This window comes from Symphalangus syndactylus, chromosome 15 (assembly GCF_028878055.3).
Source record: "Symphalangus syndactylus isolate Jambi chromosome 15, NHGRI_mSymSyn1-v2.1_pri, whole genome shotgun sequence".
Lineage (NCBI taxonomy): Eukaryota > Metazoa > Chordata > Mammalia > Primates > Hylobatidae > Symphalangus > Symphalangus syndactylus.
This window is the reverse complement of record NC_072437.2, coordinates 99,497,465-99,513,500: the sequence shown is the minus strand read 5'-3', so window position 1 is coordinate 99,513,500 and position 16,036 is coordinate 99,497,465.

Here is a 16,036-nt window from a genome sequence, read left to right as displayed (position 1 = left end):
GGACCAGAAATTACCTTTCTTTTATTGCCTAACTACCAATTTAGCTCTGTCCAAAGACACCTTCCTCCTAATCATCCTAATTACCTTTGCCTGCACTTGTGCATCTGCAGGTCCTCTCTTCCTCTTCCCCTTTCTTCATCTATAATAAGAATGCTTTAAAATTGCAGACATTTTCTATTGGGAAAGGGTTATATGCAAACACTGTTAGAAGCACACCCAAGGTAAAGATTCTAATTAACACCCAAGTGGAAGTATCTTGCATGTCTAGTTCTGTGCCAAGAGAAATCAATCAGTGGTTAGCACAGGAAATTAGAAAGATCAAACTGAAACCAAACTCCATCTTCCCCACTCTATAATAACTCCATGTCTTTCTGTGAGTTGTGTTTCACTAAAATTAAATTTTAGTAGCTACAAGCAATAAGTATTTAATTCATATCTATAAAAGAAAAAGAGAGCAATTTATTATTGGTAAAATATATTTTCCTCTTAATCCTTCACTGACATTGCTAATGTCATTACTTCGGACTAAAATTTAGAAAAAAAAAATCATTTCCGGAGGATCATTGTTAGAATAGAATGGTGCATTTGCTGCACTGAGGACCTCAATGGAAGAATTGCTTGAGATCTGTAACATAAAGACACTGGCGAATAAATTTCACACGATTCAATTTCCCAAGCTTCGTAGTGAGAAAGGTAAATTTGTGCAGGGATCAAATCAAAAGTCACGCAAAGGCCTCTATCTGATGAACAAGATATGGAAACTACATTGTTCCCAAATATTTAAGTCTCTTGGCCCCAAAGAAGTAGAAAATTTGGATTGTTCTAATATTCAAAATTCCCTAACATAGAGTTAAAATATGCTTGGAACAGGCTTGTAAAAAATGTCTTTGGCCTAGAAATGTTATCTCAAAAGAAAATGACAATTTCCTTTTTAAGTTTGCCAAGGGCAAAGGATCTTTTTAAATACTTGTTTTCTTTCCTTTCTCTTATTTTCCTGCTATTGCTGGATTTAATTAAAAAATTTATTCTCATCTGCTAGTAAATTCCTATGTTTCCTTATATTAGGAATTCTGCAAAAGCTTAGAGTGGAGGAGGGCATTTTATCAGAAAAGCTTTTCTCCATATTTACATTTATTTTATCCATATCCATATCTATATGAAGATACATTTCATTGTATCTACAATGTTAGATAAATTCTAACCATAAATGCTTTAGAATTGGGTTGTGTGGGATCAGGCATCAGCCTGTCACATATTCCAACCAAATCTGAGCACCGTTCATAAGTCCCTAGATAATGGAGTTGACTTAGATTCAACTCTATTTGATGCATCTTTTTAGCGACTAACTGGACAGATATTCTGGGATTTGTGAAAATTCTGAAGGGTCTTCCGTGACTACAAAAAGCCCGTAGAAGGTAGATGGGAGAGTTCATAACTGAAATCCTCGCTCTTCAAGCCTCACTTAGGATTAAAGGGAATTACAGGTTTACTGTTCATTGAAGAGAAACAAATGCCCCATTACACAGAAGGGATTAGAGCCTGGAGGAGCATTTATACCTTTGAAATGAGGTTCGCTGTTTGCCTTGGAGTATATGGCTGAGAGGCATAGACTGCATTGAAAACAGAGCCCTATCTATGAACTAGAATTACAAAATGAATGCTATCCAGGATGAGTCATTCTTTAGAACCTTTCTGTAATAATTGACATTAAAATCTTGATCTCAAAACTAATTTGAAAATTTTGTCTCAGAGTGAATCAAAGAAAATATGCTTATCATTCAACAGGAGAGTCCTCCTGAATGTTATCATTTCCCACTATACATCAGCCTCAAACCATAATGCAAAAAAGCATACAAAAAATAAAAAGGAAAAGCCCAGTTTGTATGATGGCCTGGATAACCAGCTGATGCTCTTCCTGAGAGACTGACTTGGAGTTTGTAATACCCAGGGTCTACACTCTGGCTTTGGCGCGAATGTGTAGAGGTGTTTTGTGAATTTTCACCTGCTGCCTCTATTTCATGAATAGATATTAACACAGGTGTTCAGGAGTAAGGAAAATGAAGCCAAGAGCATTTTCATGTTTTATGATTTTATAGGATGCATGTGTATCTGTGTGGATTTACACATAACAATTTGAAATGGATGGGAAAGAAAATGTATAATCTTTCTATTTGTTATGCCCTGCAATCTAAACTGTCTAGAATATGACTTTAAAATTGACTGCTAAATAAATCATAGAAGGGATAAAGCAAAGGAAATTCACAGGTGGATAGAGCTCTCAAATATGACTTATTTAGTCAATCACTTATTTTGAGCACATGTATATAAAGAGATTATGTAAGACACTATGAAGATGATGAAGAATCACAGGTGGATTCTGGTTACAGTTATTCTCTCATAGGACACATAATCCATGTAAAAAATATTTACATATATGCAGACAGTAACATATACAAACAAATAACCATCATACAAAGTAAATGATTATACATATTATTAAGAGATGTAAATAAAACCTCCTAGGATTTCAGAGGAGGAATTATTTATTGAGTGTGGGGGACATGATCATAGGGGGTCTTCTATCTGGGCCACGAGGGATGGATGGTCTTTGGCCTCATCCAGATAGAGCATATGAGGGTAGTGCTCATCTGCCTTCTGCCCAGCCCTCCATAATCTAACACCATTCTCAGGCACAACTACAAGTGGATAAAATTAGCTTTTTGTTCTTTCTTATCTTCTCTTCCTCTGCACAAACTAAATGACTAACTTGATAATTTGACAAACGAACTCATGCTAAAGCATAACTGACTAATAAGGGTGAAATTCCACCTTTTCCAGCTACTGATGTTTTAACATTGTCTAATTCATATTACTGTAAAACAACTATTCATGAAATAAAGGATTATTCAAATGTAACCCAGAATAAAATCTGTGGAAATATATTTCCCTATTTCCATTTTACCTTCGAATCCCCTTTTAACTTGCAATTTAGTGCAGAACATCTTGAATAGTCCCATCCTTTGCTAGCCCTGCTTCTTTATGGCTATTAAGTTAGGTTAAATTTGTCCTAAAGCTGCCCTGGTACATAGAAAACTGCAACCTAACAGTAAGTAAACAAACTGCCAACTAACTTAATAATATATCTTGGAACAGATAGCTGAGTCTCAGCCAGTCACAGGCTAGCAACTGATCAGGCTATGTCTCTCTAAAAAAATGTCTCATCACACCATGCTCAAATAAGGCAAATGCTGAGTTATAACCAATCAAGCTGTTTCTTTTTTTTCTTTTTCTTTTTTCTTTTTTTCTTTTGAGATGGAATCTCTGTCACCCAGGCTGGAGGGCAGTGGCATGATCTCAGCTCACTGCAACCTCCGCCTCCCAGGTTCAAGGAATTCTTCTGTCTCAGCTTCCCAAGTAGCTGGGCTCACAGGCATGCACAACCACATCTGAATAATTTTTGTATTTTTAGTAGAGACTGGGTTTTTCCATGTTGGCCAGGCTTGTCTCAAACTCCTGACCTCAGGTGATCCTCCCACCTTGACCTCCCAAAGTGCTGGGATTACAGGTGGGAGCCACAGTGCCCAGCCCAATCAAGTTGTTTCTTTACATCACTTCCTTTTTCTATCTATAAATAATGCCTGCCCACATGGGCAGAGCTCTGGGATGTTAAATTTGGGATGGAGTTCTCTGAACCTCTTATGTTTCTGAGCGCTGGCTGGTTCATGAATTGTTCTTTGCTTAAATAAGTTTTGCTGTGCTTAATTTGTCTAAAGTTTTTCTTTTTTCTTTTTTTTTTTTTTATTATTATACTTTAGGGTTTTAGGGTACATGTGCACAATGTGCAGGTTTGTTACATATGTATCCATGTGCCATGTTGATTTCCTGCACCCATTAACTCGTCATTTAGCATTAGGTGTATCTCCTAATGCTGTCCCTCCCCCCTCCTCCCACCCCACAACAGTCCCCGGAGCGTGATGTTCCCCTTCCTGTGTCCATGAGTTCTCATTGTTCAATTCCCACCTATGAGTGAGAACATGCGGTGTTTGGTTTTTTGTCCTTGCGATAGTTTACTGAGAATGATGTTTTCCAGTTTCATCCATGTCCCTACAAAGGACACGAACTCATCATTTTTTATGGCTGCATAGTATTCCATGGTGTATATGTGCCACATTTTCTTAATCCAGTCTATCGTTGTTGGACATTTGGGTTGGTTCCAACTCTTTGCTATTGTGAATAGCTATAAAGTTTTTCTTTTAATAAGTCATCATTAGAAGTAGGATACAAGGCTGGGTGCGATGGCTCACGCCTGTAATCCTAGCACTTTGGGAGGCCGAGGTGGGTGGATCATAAGGTCAGGAATTTGAGACCAGCCTGGCCAACATGGTGAAAACCCATCTCTACTAAAAACACAAAAAATTAGCCAGGCATGGTGGTGAGTGCCTATAATCCCAGCTACTCAGGAAGCTGAGGCAGGAGAATCACTTGAACTTGGGAGGCAGAGGTTGCAGTGAGCCCAGATCATGCCACTGTACTCCAGCCTGGGTGACAGAGTGAGAATCTGTCTCAAAAAAACAGAGAAAAAAAAAGTAGGATCCAAAGTAGACCTTCAGTGACCCCCACCCCAGAAGCAGCAAGTAACCAAACAAAAGTACCCTCTGGGGTCATGCATGAGTTCTCTCTCAGATTTGAGTTCCACAAATACGTGTTTTGATCCCTCTGAATTTATTTGTAAAATAAAAAAGTCTGTACTGGCTTCAGAAGTGGTGACAGAAACAGGTCTGGGTCTTGTAGGGAAGGCCTCGGGTTTCTGACAGATCAGACCAAAACTGGACTGGGTTCAGAATAGGTGGGTAAGGTTACTAGAATACAGGGAATCATAAGCTTGTCTTGAATGAAGGAGACTAGAATCCCTGCATCTGGAACTTCAGCCAATTGTATGTATAAGAACTATGGACCCAGAACATGTGCTTCTCTAGAGAACCAGTCCAGTTTCTGTAGAGTTAGAGTTTTTCTCCAACTATGTAACTTTCTGCATTTGCCTTTGAAGTCTTTTAATTATCCATCTGGTTAAACAAATGACTATTATTATTTTTATTTATTTATTTATTTATTTATTTATTGAGATGGAGTCTCACTCTATTGCCCAGGCTGGAGTGCAATGGTGCGATCTCGGCTCACTGCAACCTCTGCCTCCCAGGTTCAAGCGATTCTCCTGCCTCAGCTTCCCAAGTGGCTGGGACTACAGACATGTGCACCACTATGCCTGGCTAATTTTTTGTATGTTTAGGAGAGACGGGGTTTCGCCATGTTAGCCAAGATGCGAGGATGGTCTCGATCTCCTAACCTCGTGATCCACCCACCTCGGCCTCCCAAAGTGCTGGGATTACAGGCATGAGTCACTGCACCAGGCCACAAATGACTATTATTTTACTGTTACCTGTAATCTTATTTTGATCAAATGTTTTAAACCCTTAATATTTTGACAAACCTTCAAAAATCAAATTGTAAATTGTCTTTTTCTTGACTTCAAATTAACTTTGGAATTTTTGAGATGGACCCTTAGAACATCTCAAAAGGATATCTTTCCTTATAGAAAAGAGATATGTTAAACTAATTGGGCTAATTTAATATATTAAATTATATGGGAAGCATTGTCAAATAAGGAGTAATGCTAAACGTTCTTTGAGTCGTATTTGTATTGATGTATTATTAATGCGTGTTTCATGAATTGTATAAAGTCATAGAAATCTGATAGTCCTGGTATGCAATGAGTCATAATTCTAGGTATTATCCTAAAACATTGTGTATCACAGAAATAATTAAATCTCCTTGTGAATTGCATCATTATTATAGTAAACTGTCATTAGATCTTTAGCCATGACAATTTTAAGTATTATTTTTCACAAATAATTAATTGTTTTACTCTAGTCTTTTCCTGAATGCTATTACAAACAACTATAAATCTGAAATGCTTTGTTTTCAAGGGGATTCATGGAAAGGAATCTGACAAGTACAGGTTTCTGATAACTTTAAGATCATACCACTCATCTCAGTAAGAATTCTCAGAACTGTAAAGAAACTGATTGTTTCATATATCTGCTAGCCCAACATCAAACAGAATGAGAACAAAGTGAATATCAAGGAAAAGCTTCAGAAGATTTTTATGCTGCCAGCCAGTACTGAAATTGTTGACATATGCAATTTTAATGAACTTTATAAGACTGACCCAAGTCAAATTACCTATGATAAACAGTGCTATGCACCTGAATTTGAGAAACAAAACTCGTATTCAAAAGCATGTAAATCTAGTGTTAAGTGTGGAATCACAGAGAACCCAAATGGCTGGCTGATCCTTAAATCTTCCATTAAGATATATGACTTATCATAGGGCAGATAAAATTATACAAGTTGTGAAATAAATAGTGTGGTGACTGTTCTAAAATTGCTAAAGTGGTTTATAAGCAATGTTTTGTTTCTCAAACTCGGAATTCCAACAAAACAACAAAAACCTCAGGTGATATATTTCTAGTACCTGCTGGATTATTTAAACACTTACAGATGGATTTCATTCCATTTTCGTCTTCAATTCATGCTTTCTGGTTGTAGAGAAGCTTTCTCAGGCAGGAAGGCCAATGCTATAACAGTAGCTGAAAGGTTATTGGAAAATGTGTTTCTCTTACGAAACATTACTGAAAAAATCTTCAGTGATGGAGGTACTGGTTTCACTGGGCAAGTTGTAAAACAGATAAACAAAATATTACAAACACAACAACATTTGGCAAAGCTAACTGAATCAATTGGATTGCCTTGGTCAAAAGTATTACCAATTGATGGTGATCAGATCCACTCCCGCTGGAGAACATAGATTGACCTTTTATAAAATACTTACTAGAGTCATTCTCCGTCCAGCTTTGTTCCGTTGCTGGTGAGGAACTGCGTAAATCATGCTGCTATAAAGACACATTCACAGGTATGTTTATTGCGGCACTATTCACAATAGCAAAGACTTGGAACCAACCCAAATGTCCAACAACGATAGACTGGATTAAGAAAATGTGGCATATATACACCATGGAATACTATGCAGCCATAAAAAATGAATGAGTTCGTGTCCTTTGTAGGGACATGGATGGAACTGGAAACCATCATTCTCAGCAAACTATCACAAGGACAAAAAACCAAACACCGCATGTTCTCACTCATAGGTGGGAATTGAACAATGAGAACACATGGACACAAGAAGGGGAACATCACACACAGGGGACTGTTGTGGGGTCGGGGGAGGGGGGAGGGATAGCATTAGGAGATATACCTAATGCTAAATGACGAGTTAATGGGTGCAGCACACCAACATGGCACATGGATACATACATAACAAGCCTGCACATTGTGCACATGTACCCTAAAACTGAAAGTACAATAATAAAAATAAATAAATAAATAAAATAAAATACTTACTAGAAGGCCTGTTATCCTAATAATAGAACGTCATGTATCTCCTGCTCTTACAAACTCTGACATGACTCAGTATGGCAAAGCATTAGCACATTAAGGCAAAGTATATTTTCACCAAGTAAAAGAAGCCCTTCATGACCCACCAAATGGCGACACCAGAAGTTTCGTGATCTAGATCCCAGAGTTTGTGTCCTTTGGGACAAAGGTTGCCCTTAAACTCCATTCAAAGGAACTGCACCAAGGTCTTCTCTGCAGCAAAATTTTAAAGCCTTGTGCTTAATAAAGTCCCTTTGGAGTCTTAAAACTGTATACTCATTGGAGACCTCAAGGTAAAGCTGACCATGATGTTTATTTTCAGAAGCAGACAGCATTCTAGATGTGGATGGCTTTCCCAAGATCACAGATCAAGACTTATCTCCTCTGTCACTGTAAAACCTTTGTTCCTTTTTTACTTTGCCCTGTGTTTCTTTTCTATTTATACTTGGCAAGATTATGCAACAATTAAGATTTTATAATGTATAGAACTTACTGGGAACTTACTTGAATGTTGGATATGTCACATTAAACCTAAATGCTTAAATGATGTCAGAGGTTCTCTGGTTCACCCCATAACAAATTTCACTGATATTTCAAGTATGACTATTTGTTCAAATTGCACATTTGATACTTTCTATAGAGTTAGGTTTTTAGATTCAGGTATTTTAGATTCTTTAATTCTTAGAGTAGGCAAAACCTAGTGAGGGTTTGTTTTGTTTTGTTTGTTTTTTTCTTTTTTGAGATGGGAGTCTCGCTCTGTCACCGAGGCTGGAGTGCAGTGGCACAATCTAGGCTCATGGCAAGCTCTGCCTCCCCAATTCAGGCCATTCTCATGCCTCAGCCTCCTAAGTAGCTGGGACTACAGGTGCCCGCCACCACGCCCAGCTAATTTTTTTGTATTTTTTTTAGTAGAGGCGGGGTTTCACCGTGTTAGCCAGGATGGTCTCAAGCTCCTGACCTCGGGATTCACCTGCCTCGGCCTCCCAAAGGGCTAGGATTGCAGGCTTGAGCCACCGTGCCCTACCCCTAGTAAGGGTTTTGTAGTTAAATTATGCCATACATTGAATAAGAAAACAAAAAATAAGATAATTTGAGAGTTTGTAGACAAATTTATAACAGCAATTCCTTATCTGTTAGCCTCCAAACACATGATTATTCAACAATGGAGCCTTTGACAAATAATACTAGTGCTTCCTTACTGATGACCCCTAACGGACAAGGCATTCCACAGAGAACTCTCTGATGAGCTCTTCCTTCTGAGGTTCTGCCAACTTGTCTACTACATAGGGTTGATGATCTTGTTCAGGAAATATTTATTTCATTAGCTCTGAGCTTAATATTGTAATTTGTATTTGATCTGCTGGGTCTTTGGAGTCAGAACTGGTTTTATCAGCAGTTTGATCTTCTGAGGCCTGGTATGTAGTTTGCTGGCCCACAGAACCTTCACATAACTGTCTGTTGTGCCCATGTACGGAATACTTTTAATCTGTGCAGAATTTCATAATTAACAATATGTGTTGTCAACTCTATGTCTCAGTAAGTGGAAAATAAGGGACCAATGTGGATTAGGGATTTTAACAGGACCATTGTCACTCCATAATCAATTGGAAACTGAACATTAATTTATACGTGTTAATTTTCACTATGAAATAAAGAGAAATTTGCCAGCAGGCACAAAATCTCTTTAAATGGTCATCTTTTGGTAGACTGCTCCTTCCTTGGTATGGCATAAATGTAAATAAAGTTATGATTAGAAATATGTCTCAAATATTAGCTATTATAGACAACTTTACTGCAAAAGTTATAGCTGCTCACAAAGCTTCTTTAAATTCTCGTGCTGAAGTTGTTATAGATGACATGATTTCTTTGGACAATATATTGGCTAAACAGTGGGGGGAATGTGCACAGCAGCTAACTCCTCCTGCTGCACTTGGATAAATAAATCTGGTTTTGTAGAAATTCAATTGCAAGAAACCAACATACAAGCTACTTTGCTAAAGCAAGTAGATTCTTCTCCCGGCACATTTTTTTATATACAGTTATGTATGGCTTAACCATGGGGATATATTCTGAAGAATGTGTCATTATAGGATTTTGTGAACATAATAGAGTGTGGTTACACAAACCTTGATGATATAGCCTACTACACACTAGCCTATATGGCATAACCTGTGGCTCCCACTCCACAAACCAGTACAGCATGATACTGTACTGAATATTGTAGACAATTGGAATACATTGGTAAGGATTTTCATATCAAAACATATCTACACATAGAAAACATATAGTATAATACACCATTGTATGGAACCGCCATCATATGCAGTCCATCATTTACTGAAACACTGCTATACAGCACATGACTGTATTTGATTTTAATCAGTTTGATTGCTGGGGGCTCCTGTTAAGGAGTGTATTTCAGTCTCTTAGCATTACCCTCCTGATAGCCATCATAATATTCTCCCTGGTGTGCTGTATCCTCTCAAGAGTTTTAAATGCTTACATACAGCCATCCATTATACGTAACATGGCTTCACTATGGTTTGAATTAAACACACACACACAAAAAGAACATAAAGAAATATTCAACTGACCTGACATGGTAAATTCTGAATTTCATATTGTGGCAAAACCAGTCCATTATCATGGGAAAGAGAGTGAAGTCAATGTCCAAGATTTTGGTCAATTTCTCAAAATTAAAAGACAGGCAAAAAGGAGGAAATTGTTAAATTTAATATGGCTTACAGCTGGCTCCTTTTGTAACAAACAAATTGCAAACACTCTCTCTTTTATTTATTTATATATGTTTTTTGAAATGGAGTTTCACTCTGTCTCCCAGGCTGGAGTGCAGTGGTGTGTTCTCGGCTCACTGCAATCTCTGCATCCCAGGTTCAAGTGATCCTCCTGCCTCAGCCTCCCGAGTAACGGGGGTTACAGGTGCATGCCACCATGCCCAGCTAATTTTTGTATTTTTAGTAGAGATGGGGTTTCACCATGTTAGCCAGGCTTGTCTCAAAATCCTGGCCTCAAGTTCTCCACCTCCCCTCAGTCCCCCAAAGTGCTGGGATTACAGGTGTGAACAAACTTTGTTAAGAGTATATTTTCATAAGAGAAAGCTGAGTCTCAGCCAATCACAGGCTGCCAACTTACCATGTCCAAGGCAAATGTTTCATCACACCATGTTTAAATAAGGCACATGCTGAGCTGTAATCAATCAAACTGTTTCTGCATGCCACTTCTTTTGCTCTCAGCCTGCCCACATTGCTGTGTGGAGATCTCCAAACCTCTTTTGGTTCTGAGTGCTGCCTGATTCATGAATTGTTCTTTGCTCAAATAAATTTTGCTAAATTTAATTTGTGTGAAGTTTTTCTTTTAACATGGCAAAGCCAGGATCTCAATTAGAATCAAACATTTGCACTCTAGTCAGGGACCAACTTTAATGGCCTGTGGGTTGGCATCTCTTAAGCTGGGTGAAAAAATAAAGGAGATGATTTAGACATTTTGCCTTTATTTATTTTAAAACCGTGGACCAGTACTAAGAATTTACATTGTGAGTATTAAAAATGGCTAAAATTGTGGGATGAAATAGAGCAGGAGGGGATAGAGCAAAGAAGGCATACAGAACAGAAGTGATGCTCCTGTGATTCTGTGAGGAAAGAGCTAAATAGAAAAAAATACACAATACTATGACCTTGGAAGTTCTGTTCTGGGAGCAGGAGAAACTCACACGTGGGTGTTGGGATCATTTGGCTCCTCTGACTGCCATATTGCATTTGTACAATTAATTGCTTTCAATTCTACCTCTGAATTCTCTCCCTTACTTCTTTTCTCCTGTTTATCTCCCCTGCCTCCAGTCTAGTTCAGCACTACGTCCTTATTGTAATAGACTCTGTAATAAACCCAAATCAAAGCTTCTTAAGAAGTGTTCACTTCTTAGTCCATTTTTCCCACAGTTGTCATGTGCCTTCCTCACAAGCCTTCAATAGTAGGCTTACCTTCTGAATGAAGTAGTAACTCCTCATAGCTCTATTTTAGATCCTCAAGAACATTGCTAACATAATTTTTGCTTTGTCTCTTGCTATTGGTTATGTTTATTTTTGTGCTCCTAATTAAACATGACTAATGCCACTACTATTATTACCATCACCACTAACATCTATTGGTACTACTACTTATCTTTGATGCTACCACAACTGCTACAGTACCACTATGTATCTTAATGGTGAACATTTATTGAATGGTTCATATGTGCCAAGTACAGTGCTTAGGCACTTTCATTCAATCCAGTCACCAAATAATCACTGATCACCTGCGGTGTGCTCTGTGCTACAGTGGTTAGCACAATAAAATAGACAGGGATTTACCCCTCACAGTCATGGAGCTTACAGCTCCACACTTCTTATGTACGTTAATCCTTTCCATAAACTTCTGCAGGTAGGTATGCTTGTAACCAACATTATTTTGCAGATGAGAAGACTGAGGCTGAATTTACATAACTCACGCGAGGACTTAAGGATAAGAGGTGAAGCTTCCAGATCTCTCTGGTTCCAGACCCACATGCCATCTACTCTGCCCTTCTCAACATTGTTCCTTCACCTTTCCCTTCATGCCCACTCTTTGGCCACAGATCCTCAGGGGTAAGGATTGTGTCATATTCTTCTGTGTACAATGAGTAGCATCTTTAAAGCTTAATACATGTTTTGTGGTTAAATGAAATAGAAATAAAAAGACTAGTAACATCAGCCCCTAAGGACCTCAATTACTTGTCAGGGTTGCTTTGTACTGAGCAACGGCCTCTCCAGGAGTGATCAATGTCTCCTCACTGTTTAAAATAGAAGACATTCTGCCTCACCCACAGCGTCTAGTAAAATATTTCATTGATTCATCTGTTCCTGTGCCAGAGAAGCAAGATTAATATTCATTTTAAATTCAACTGATAAGATAGTGTTACCAAATTTCATGTTCATTCTTTTTCCAAATGTGCACTACTGCACTCTACTCATGTTCCATCATGTCCTGCCGTAATGCATTAAGGGCAAGATTGGTGACATTTGTTTGGAATCAGACACCTGTTATCAATTTGGAGAGTTGCTTATATATCCTGCTTCAAAATGTCCAGGAGGCCAATGGAGATGAATGAGGCTGGGTTAATGTCCCTGCTGCTTATTATACAGCTTCTCTTTACTTAGAAAACTATGGACAAATACCCTGCTAAATATAGTCTTAACACAATCATCATGGAAAGAATTATCTTTAACACAATCTGAGTTCTCTCATTGTCACCTCTCATAGCACTTTCACGACACTTCTTTCATCTTGCAGCCTGGCCATCATAGAAATCCCAGTCTTCCTAGTTAAGAGATAGGCTGAAGATGAGTTCTAACAGTATCAAATAACACACAAAAGTCAATGATAATTCCAGAGCATTCCAAGAATGCAAAAATGTGGGGCAGAATGTGAATTAACCATTCAACAAATATGTATTGAGTGTCTACTGACCAGGAGCAATCTTCTGTGCTGGAGATACCAGATGAACAAGATTTCCTGCCTTCAGGGGCCATGCAGTCTAGAGGGAAAGTCAGACTAGCAGATAAGTCTTCTGATAAGGAGCACCCCAAAACTATAGAGGTGCCCAGAATGGGTACTTTGCTCAGTTTGAGAGCTCAAGAGAGCATTCCAGTGTTGGTAGCCAGGATATAAGAGTGGGGAGGGTATTCACAGTGAGAGTAAAAGAACACAGCACTTGAGAAATGCAAATCAGAGGTAAATGATAGAATCAGTATACACAGAGTTTGTACAGAGACTACAAAAAAATCTATTTAAAGTACATTTATCGTCTTCAATTATTGGCCAGTGGTGCAATTTAATATATTACTCTTGAACTCAGAGATGCCAAGCAAAGTGCCCTTCATTCAGAATGTGTAATTTAATCTGCTGTAGTGTGCTACGACGGATTAAATTTGGCCACCCGGTCTTTGACTCTCTTCCCCAGGAAAAATGTGGTCTATATCTTATCCCTTTGCATCTGGGTAAGCTCTGTGCTTGCTCTGAGCTATAAATATAACAGGAAGTGACCCTACGATAACTCGTAGACCTGAGACTCAAGAGACTTGTAACTTCCACTTTCTATCTCTTGGAACTTTTGCTTTTGGAATCAAGTGTCCCTGCTGTAAGAAAGCCCAAGCCAACTGCTCATGAAGAGACCAATTGGAGGACAAATGGAGACCTTTGACAAGAGCTTCAGCTGGTATCCCATCAGACAGCCAGAACCTACTTGCCAGCCATGTGAGAGAATCATCTTGGAAGGGCATCCTCTAGCCCCAGCCAAGCCATCTCAGCTAACAGCGCCTGGAGTGGATACAAGCCAAACTGTAGATTAATAATTTAAGCCACTGGATTTGGAGATGATTTGTCATGGAACAACAGATAAATGGAGCTAGCACCTACTTTAAGAACCTGTACATGGTGCTTGGCTAGCGAGGTAGAGATTGCATTGATGAGCCCATAGAAACATTAGCACTGGTGCACATCTCCCTCTATCTTGGTGGCTCACACATGAAAAAAAGCAGTCATGAAGGAAGACAGGATTGAGAGGTGGATGTCAGAAAATAACTCTGCCAGATGCTGCCTTTCATGTTCCCCATTGTGATCAGCCGGACAATAATCCCAGCTGAAATGAACACATGTTCTCAATTAGAACCTATTGATAATAATTGGGAACATAGTACATGCCAAGCTTGATCTCTACTAATTGCTATTGAGAGTCTAAGAGATTGTAGTGAGAATGAGAGAGATGCTTAACAATTTTTAAAAATTTTTTGAAAAGCCATCTTCTGTATATTTGGTCCTGAAAACCAGTGCCACCCACCTCACAAAGCTTATAGGAGGATTAATCAGACTGTGCTTATGAAGTCCTTGGAATCTAGAGACATAAAAATAGACTAATGGAAAATGTTGTTAATATTAACTGACAGTACCACTATTTTTTTGTTTTTTTAGATGGAGTCTCACTCTGTCACCCAGGCCGGAGTGCAGTGGTGCAATCTCGGCTCACCACAACCTCCGTCTCCTGGGTTCAAGCGATTCTCCTGCCTCAGCCTCCAGAGTAGCTGGGATTACAGGTGCCCACCATCATGCCTGGCTAATTTTTGTATTTTTAGTAGAGATGAGGTTTCACCATGTTGGGCAGGCTGGTCTCGAACTCCTAATCTCAGGTGATCCACCCACCTCAGCCTCCCAAAGTGCTGGGATTACAGGCATGAGCCACCGCGCCCAGCCAGTGCTACTATTTTTAAGTGAAGAAAAGCAAATATAAAAATGTAATAAGCAAACAAACACATATTGCTAGTAATTTGGTTTGTTTCTGTGACAATCATTATCCTAGTCACCCAGACTTGAAATCCAGGACTCCTTTTAAAAACAGTTGCAAAAATTGCAGATTCACTCTTCACATTTTTTTTTTGCCTATGCTCTCATCTCTCCTTCCCCACTGCCACTTACCTACTTCAGTATCTCAACACTTATCCTATTGTAAACACCCCAAATTGATCTCCCTGACTTCAATTTCTATCCTTCCCAGGTCAACTTCAACAGTTTCTAGATTCGTTTTATTTAATGTCACTCCCCTGCTTAAAAACTTTCAACTGTTTCCTATTGCCTTATAATAAAGTCAAACTCAGAAAAGTATGTCAGGGTTTCTAGGGCAAACCCAGAAATACGAGGCCTAAAGTAAAGCCAAATGCAAGCTGAATGCCACAGGGCGGGCAGAGGGTGCTCCTGGACCAGGGCAGATTGGCTCTGTGCTGCAATGATCTGATTGGGTGAGAAAAGCAGAACTAACCACCCTCCTCCACACACACACACAGACACACACACACACACACACACCCCAGAGACTGAGAAGGAGTGTAGCATCTTGTCCGACAATTTTATCAGGCTTTTACGGGTGGCAAGTCCACAGCTTCTGCTAGGATCTTTTTAGCTGAAGGAGAGGCCATAAGAGGTATATAACTGGAAATCTATCCTGCTGATCATTTTAAGTCAAGTAGATGCAATTTAAAAGAAGGGAAATGAAGGTAGAAATGCACATTGCTCTGGAAGATAAAGCTAAATACTCACTGAAATGCTAATGGTATTTAGTGGTATGAAGGCCAGGTCAGCCCAAGAAATGTTTCTCTCCTTCTGTGCTTACCACAGAAGTTTCCAACTGGAAACTTCTTCTGGGTTGGATTTGGATCTCCTTTAGATCTGCTATGTAGCATTTACTTTTTACATTGGTGTCATATTGAAAGTCTGGACTTGTCATCTGAAAAATCCCCAAATTTTTAACTTCCTCATTAGAAGCAACTCAGGAGATCAAAACATGAGGCCCACATGATCAAAATCCACCAGAGCTGAGTGCTGGCTTCCCCATTAGGACAGGGCTTGTTACACTCATCGTCTAGTCTGCTTCACTCTTGGTGTGCTTCCCTCAAGAAGCACTCATGTTTATGACTCTCAGTGTAGGCTATTTCATCTTTAAGAGTTCAGGTTTGTCCTTGGAAGA